Here is a 7,073-nt window from a genome sequence, read left to right on the forward strand (position 1 = left end):
CTAAGGAAACGTTCAACTATATTTTGAAGACGGCTGAACATTGTTTGATGAAGACACGGTGTAACTGACACAGACAACCTAAACTACCAGAAGAAAGACTTGTCAGTACTATGAAGTGGGTTGAATTTATATTTCAAAATCAATTATTTCACAAGATACTACTTCGTACATTGATATACTGACAGTGATATAGACCAGATCACCTGTAATTAATTTAGCAGTACTGTTACAAAACGTAGTCGTACTGATAATAGGCCACAACATTCAACGTGGGAAGAAACTTAGGTCTACTCTTGCTTAAGTACATTGTACAAAAATAGGATTACTTAAATTTCCTTCCTTTCTTTCAACAAAAAATACTTTTCCCTTCTCTTTTTACTACTACTACTACTAATGCTACTACTGCTACTACTACTACTACTACTACTACTACTCTCTGCTACTATTACTAATACTATTACTACCAATATGAAAAATTTAAAAAAAATAATTATAAAAGTTAACTCTCCTACTGTAGACATATAGTTTGTGTTAAGACTATTATTCTACACAGGTGGCGTAGGTATCTGTGGCATAATTTTGAAAATCCAAAGGAGATGGGAGTGGTGGAGTAGGGAGACAGCTGTGGAGTTTGAACAGAAACTGAGGAACCTTAGGTACTTGGAGAGGGAGATGTGAATGGAACTTGGTAGGCGGACTGTTCTACATGTTCTTGTGTATGCGGCTTTTAAATGTCAACTTTTTTGCGTCAGAAGTTTTTTTTAACATGAGGTAGCAGGCTCTTGAAGAACATCAGATCCAGGTCGTAATCTTTGTCCTGCTTTCAATTTGATTTTTCTATCAAGTACTGAAGTTTTTGTCTTTCAGTGTCCAAGATGCTATGGTTGTAGTCTTCTGTTGCCAGGTCCTTTTTTTCCTCGGGTCACAGGAAGTTGAAGTAAGCCTATGGCTGTCCATACCTTCAACTCCACGTACTGGTGTATCTTGAGTATGGAGTGGAGAGGTTAACATACCTTTCTCACTCCCCAGAGGGGGTTCCACGTCATCCATTCAGTATCCTACCCCTGGGATTATCCGGGTAAAGAAGTTTCAGCAGTGTCAGTGGTTAGCACACTTGAGGAATTTCCAGTTGAATCTCTAGGTTTCACGAAATCTTTCACAAAGATCAATAACTGGAAGTACTGCCACTTCGATGTCTGAATGTCACCTGCAGCATCACCTAATTGAGCTGGTGGAAATTCTCCAAGCTCTACAACAAATTGGTCTCTAAGATATTTCCATTTTTTTCTCACAAGTCTCTGGAAAGACGAGAGATTTAGGAAATGAGAAAAAATGCACAGCTTAATAACAGTAATATAAATAGCAACAACAACAATAATAATATCATTATTATTTTTATTACCAATTAATATTATCATATCATTTGCGACTGGATCATCATTCAATGTCCTTGCATACACTTTTAGAGTGGGTGCAACCACGATGGGAAAAATTGTTGCTGAGACTGTTGTTGCATTGTGGGAACAGTTGCAACAAGAACACATGCCGGTACCAACGGAGGAGTCTTTTAAATCGATCGCGGAAGAATTCTACAGTATCTGGAATTATCCTAATTGTTTAGGCGTAATTGATGGAAAACATATTCGTATTCAGTGTCCCCAAAATTCAGGATCAATGTACTTAAGTAGTTATTTTCCACTGTCCTTCAAGCTGTTGCAGATGCACGCTACAAGTTCAAAACTGTTGATGTAGGGGGATATGGAAAGCAGAATGATGGTGGTACGTTCAAGCCTTAGAACTGTACAAAGTTTTGACAGAGAAGAAACTAAAAATTCCAAAACCTTTCCTACCAAATACGCAGGTGAAAGCTCTGTATGCATTTGTGGGGGATGAGGCCTATCCATTTTTACCTTTCCTCCTAAAACCGTGTGGTGGAAAGAACTTGACCGTTGAAGAAGACACCTTCAACCAACGGTTGTCTAGATGTCGGAAGACTGTTGGATGTGCATTTGGTATTTTGTATGGCAAATGACATTTACTGTCCAAGTGTATCAAAACCAAAGATGATTTGATAGACCACAGTGTAAAGTGTTTTTGTGTTTTGCATAACACTATTGTAAACAAAGAGGGAGTTCAGCAACATCTGACTGAGACTGATGTCTCTGCTCCGCAGCAACACAATCAGAGGCATTGTCCAGGAAGATCACCGATGCTAAGAATGTTAAAGAAATCTTTAAACCATTCTTGTTGAATAATCCTTTAGTTTACAAGGACTGAAAACACTGGCTATTACTTATGGTAGTAACCTGTGAGTAAATCATGTTTGAAATGTGTGTTTGTTTCGTTTTGTGCACCTTTGCTACTGAACTAATCTAATTACTCTTGTATCAATTAACAGGCCTAATAATTAAATTTTTTCATCAATATTGAGTGTTCGTAACCATGTTTGAAATCTGTGTTTGTTCCGCTTGTTGTTCCTTTGCTACTGAACTAATCTAATTATTATTGTAAACACTACTGAAATTAACAGGCCTCATAATTAAATTTTTCATCAATATTGAGTGTTCGTTTCAATTACGTGTGTAATCCACTGCATTAGCATCGACAAAATAAATCTGTGATCACGCTTCAGTCATCAACCCACATAAACAGGACATCACACAATAAAAACTATTTACTTACCATCACAATTTGATTCTTTGCTGATTTCATCCCATCAACAACACTTCTGTTAGTGTGTAGTTTATTCCTCTTGTCCCACAATGGTGGTCTCTGAAATACATTAGTAATCAAGATCTCAGCGTCCACCTTGATATCTACCCGTGCAGGTTGACCAGGCAAGAATGGTCTGAAGACACCGTCGAGCATGTCGGTGCGGGCTGTGGGCACCGACACGCTCGCCGGTTTTTTCTGTGCGTGCCTACATCTGTTTGTATGGTTTAAATCTTGGCGTGGGTCAGAGCTGGTAGCCCACTCGCGGGAACCTGCTTTCTCAGTGCGTACACCTTCCCAAGCTGGATAAAATCGTCTGGAAGTATCAAGAATGTATGGACTGTAACAGCTGGACTGCACATGGTGGGCAAGGAAGGGCAGGTGTACTATGCACGTTCAAGCCGTATTTTGTGAGTACTGAAGGGCAAGAGATTCACAGGGCTGAGGAACACCACTTGAGAACCGACTCGCCCCAGCTAAGTGATTTATTCATGGAAATTGGTTTGGAAAGTTTTCTATAGTATAGGTTGAGATGTGCATGTAGAATTTATGTTGCAGCTACCGGTATTGTGTTTGTGAGTAGGTAAGTATATGTAATCAATGAAACCTGGACAGGCTGTGAATATGTGAAACCACATGAAAGGACATACTGTTACACCCTCTTAACCCTCCTCAGGTTAAAATTTTACCCTACCCCAGGTAACCTGGAGTCCGTCAAACCCCATTCTTTAAATAATTCACCAAAAATAATTACAATAATTTTATTGAAACAACCGCTTGTGCACATGTTCTGTAGCCCTTTTTCTTCAGTTTGGGGCAGAATGTTTGAAAATATAAATTAAGAAATATTGTAAGGAAAATAAAAAAAAATTGAAAAAATTTATACCAACAGAAATTAGTGGCTGCCATACCATGTTCCACCGTTTTCTGTCACTGTCTGCTGTAGGCCAATGGTCAAAATATCTTAAAAAAAAAAAAAAAAAAAAAAGGAATCACATGTCAATATAAATAACACATGGAAGATATACATCCCCCCCCAAAAAAAAAAAAAAAAAAAACAGGTTAGGTAACCTGGGATCCACTGGATCCCAAAGGCCCCTTAGAGCGAAAATAGAGCCAGATCCCAAACTGACCCCATCACCTCCCTAAACTACTCCATTAGTCAGGAAGGCAGAGGGAAAACCAGATCCCAAGATCTTACAGTATTACATGAAAAACACTGAGAAAAGTAACCTGGGGTATGAGGGACCCCAGGTTACCAAAGGAAGGTTAAATGTGCAGCCCCGGGTGGAAATGAACCCAGAGTAGAGCACTGGTAGATGCACAAGATTAAAATACAGACCATTAGAGACGAAATCTGTTGCAAGCGGTAAAATTTCTGTAATACTTTAGTTTCTGTAAATAATGGGTAAGTCCTTCCGTTAATACTCATCCTTTTAACACACTGTCGTCGTGCCGTAGTTTATTGCTGCAACTTCTTGACAACTTGGTTTTATACAGGGAAGACCTCTCGTACTCAATGAGTAAAGGAGAGCTGTACCTGATTCTTTCAGTTTCGAAATCTTTTCTGGGATGTACAGTAATTAAATCGTCTCCCTGTAACAAGATAATAGTATAAGGGATGTCTCTGGGATGAAAGGGTTAAGACCAGACTAAATGGAAAAGAGCTTAACTTTTGTGTGTTCCATAAACTGCTTATCATTTTTGATGCAATTTTTGGTCGGATGATTTAGTAGGCAGGTGAGTACCAAGATCTGATCATCAGTTACACAAGCTGATTCATTGCTCTGAGTCCTCAAAATAGTCAGTGTTTCAGTTTAATGTTAAACTGAATTAATGGAACCCTGTACTTAAGAACTTATGTTTGTATCAGAAAATATGCTGCATCTGAGAAACTCTGACATTTGAATTCATGGAGACATATGCTCGAAATGAACTGCTGTTCTTTCATCAGGGTGGTGCTGAGTGGGCATCAGTTGGCCAACAGTACTGATTCATTGATCATGCCGCACACGATAAATGACCGCATATCCATAGTTCTAATTTTGTTCGATTTTTTCGCATTATGTGGAGTCACCTCAAGAAAATAAAATCTGAAAACAAGTCTCACACACATTTAACTAAAAAAAAAAAAAAAAAAGGAGAATAAGGCCATTGCAGCGAATAACCTGCAACGATTATTCGCTAGATTTAGAACACCGAATTCAGTTATGTTCATAAGTTGAAGGAGGTTACTTTCAAAACTCGGTGTGAATGGACAAACTGTTGTGAAGTGAAGGAAGTAAGTACCACGTATCACTTAAACGGGTCCATTAATAAAGAACAAATTGAAGTTATTCCGTGGCCTCTGAGTAGCGAATCACCCTGTATCAGCAGTGGGTCTTGTATCCTTCGTGTCTAGCACATCAAAATCAAGAGAAGTAAACATCATAGCAGACAACCATAGCTCATCCTGCATGGACTCATGATCGCAGCCACCCTACACTGACACACGGGCACGAGGGGATGAAGTGAGCACCTTAGCACTGGTTCGGCTTCTTTTTCCATGTTGGTATTACATTCATTTCCCACTAAATTTCTTTCGCCTTAGCTTGGCCCAGAATTTTGTCTTTTTTGAGCTTATTTGATGTATATCAGGAGAGAGAGAGAGAGAGAGAGAGAGAGAGAGAGAGAGAGAGAGAGAGAGTATCCAGCTTTACAGCCTTTCCGTAGTATTTCTCTGTGATCAGTATCTTATTCTAGTGTTCATCTGTTATTGCAGCCAAACATTCAGGGAGGAGAAATTTCATTTTTAGGGAAAATTAGTGTGATCAGAATAAAGGTATATATATATATATATATATATATATATATATATATATATATATATATATATATATATATATATATATATATATATATATATATATATATATATATATATATATAAATGTGAGTACGTTTAAGTATTTGGGTAGTGTGATGAGTAAGGATGGAGGTTTGGAGGGTGAAGTGCTTGAAAGAGTACAGCAGGGAAGAGAGATTGCTGGTTCCTTGAAAGCAGTGATAAGAAACAGGGAAGTGAGCATGGAAGTGAAAAAGTTACTACATGACAGTATTGTGATACCAACTCTAACGTACGGAAGTGAAGCTTGGACATTGTTGGAAGGACACAAGTCAAGAGTGAGAGCAGTGGAAATGAGTTATCTAAGAGGAGCCTGTGGAGTCACGTGGAGAGACAGGCTGACGAATGAGGATATAAAGGAGCGTTGTGGTGTGGATGTGGATGTGATAGGAAGCGTTATGAGGAACACACTGAGGTGGTTTGGCCATGTGGAGAGGATGGAGGGTGAAAGACTGATGAAGAGAGTGTATGTGAGTGAGGTGGAGGGGGGAAGAGGGAGGGGGAGGCCGAGGATGAGATGGAGGGATGGGGTGGAGAGGTATATGAGAGAGGGGTGTGTGAGTTGGGAGCAGGGCAGTGAAATGGCGGGGGACAGGGTGACTTGGAGGCGATTTGTTTGTGGCCACCCCAAACGGGATTGAGGCGTCTGGCAATATATATATATATATATATATATATATATATATATATATATATATATATATATATATATATATATATATGTATATGGTTTTACGCCTGGTATCCCTGAAGGGCTAAGGCGTTGCCCCTGGAGGACTTTTGGACTGGAGCGTGTAGCATTTTATGACAGGATGTCCTTCCTGATGTCTACCAATGACCCTTGGGTGGATTCGATCCTCCGACCCTTCGATCAGAGCGGAGCGCTCTAACCCACTGAACCACAGCTGCTATATATATATATATATATATAATTCAGTACCGTATCTATTTCACATTAAACTGACAAATCTTGAAATGGTACAATAAGTCCTTCATAAGGGACTCATAAGATTTGCACTGTGTGACATTTCATAAAATGTTAGAATTCGTTGTTCAGGGTGAAGGCCATGTACTGTACAGTACAACTCTAGACGGTTTGTTACCGACTGGAAGTCTAGGGTTCACCAGATCGTACAATGGAAGCAACGTTGGGTCTGGTTAGTACTTGGATGGGTGACCGCCTGGGAACACCAGATGCTGTTGGCATCCCTACGTGTCAAGTGGGGTTGGTGGAGGATTAGTGCCCCTCCCTGTAAAACAATTAACTCTAAGCCCTTGGCCACCCCGTCTGGGATACATGGCGTCTGGCAATGAATGAATGAATGAATGAATGTCTGTTATATGCATGGGCTAAAAATGTAAACTTCAAACCCATGCACTACTGGCATTGATATTAGCGACTGAAGTTATAAATCAGTCAAAAAATATTTTGGGAAAGAATAAAAATGTGTATCCCAATTCTCTTGACCTCAAGACT

General features: G+C 39.4%; 1 pseudogene; it reads right to left on the minus strand.

Moving 5' to 3' along the window:
* Window positions 1–748: 748 nt before the first annotated feature.
* Window positions 749–2,868, minus strand: LOC145394738 (uncharacterized; annotated as a pseudogene).
* Between the last annotated feature and the right edge of the window lie 4,205 nt (window positions 2,869–7,073).

This window comes from Coenobita brevimanus, chromosome 28, assembly GCF_032717465.1.
Source record: "Coenobita brevimanus isolate Jiangsu-jjx chromosome 28, ASM3271746v2, whole genome shotgun sequence".
NCBI classification, from domain to species: Eukaryota; Metazoa; Arthropoda; class Malacostraca; order Decapoda; family Coenobitidae; genus Coenobita; species Coenobita brevimanus.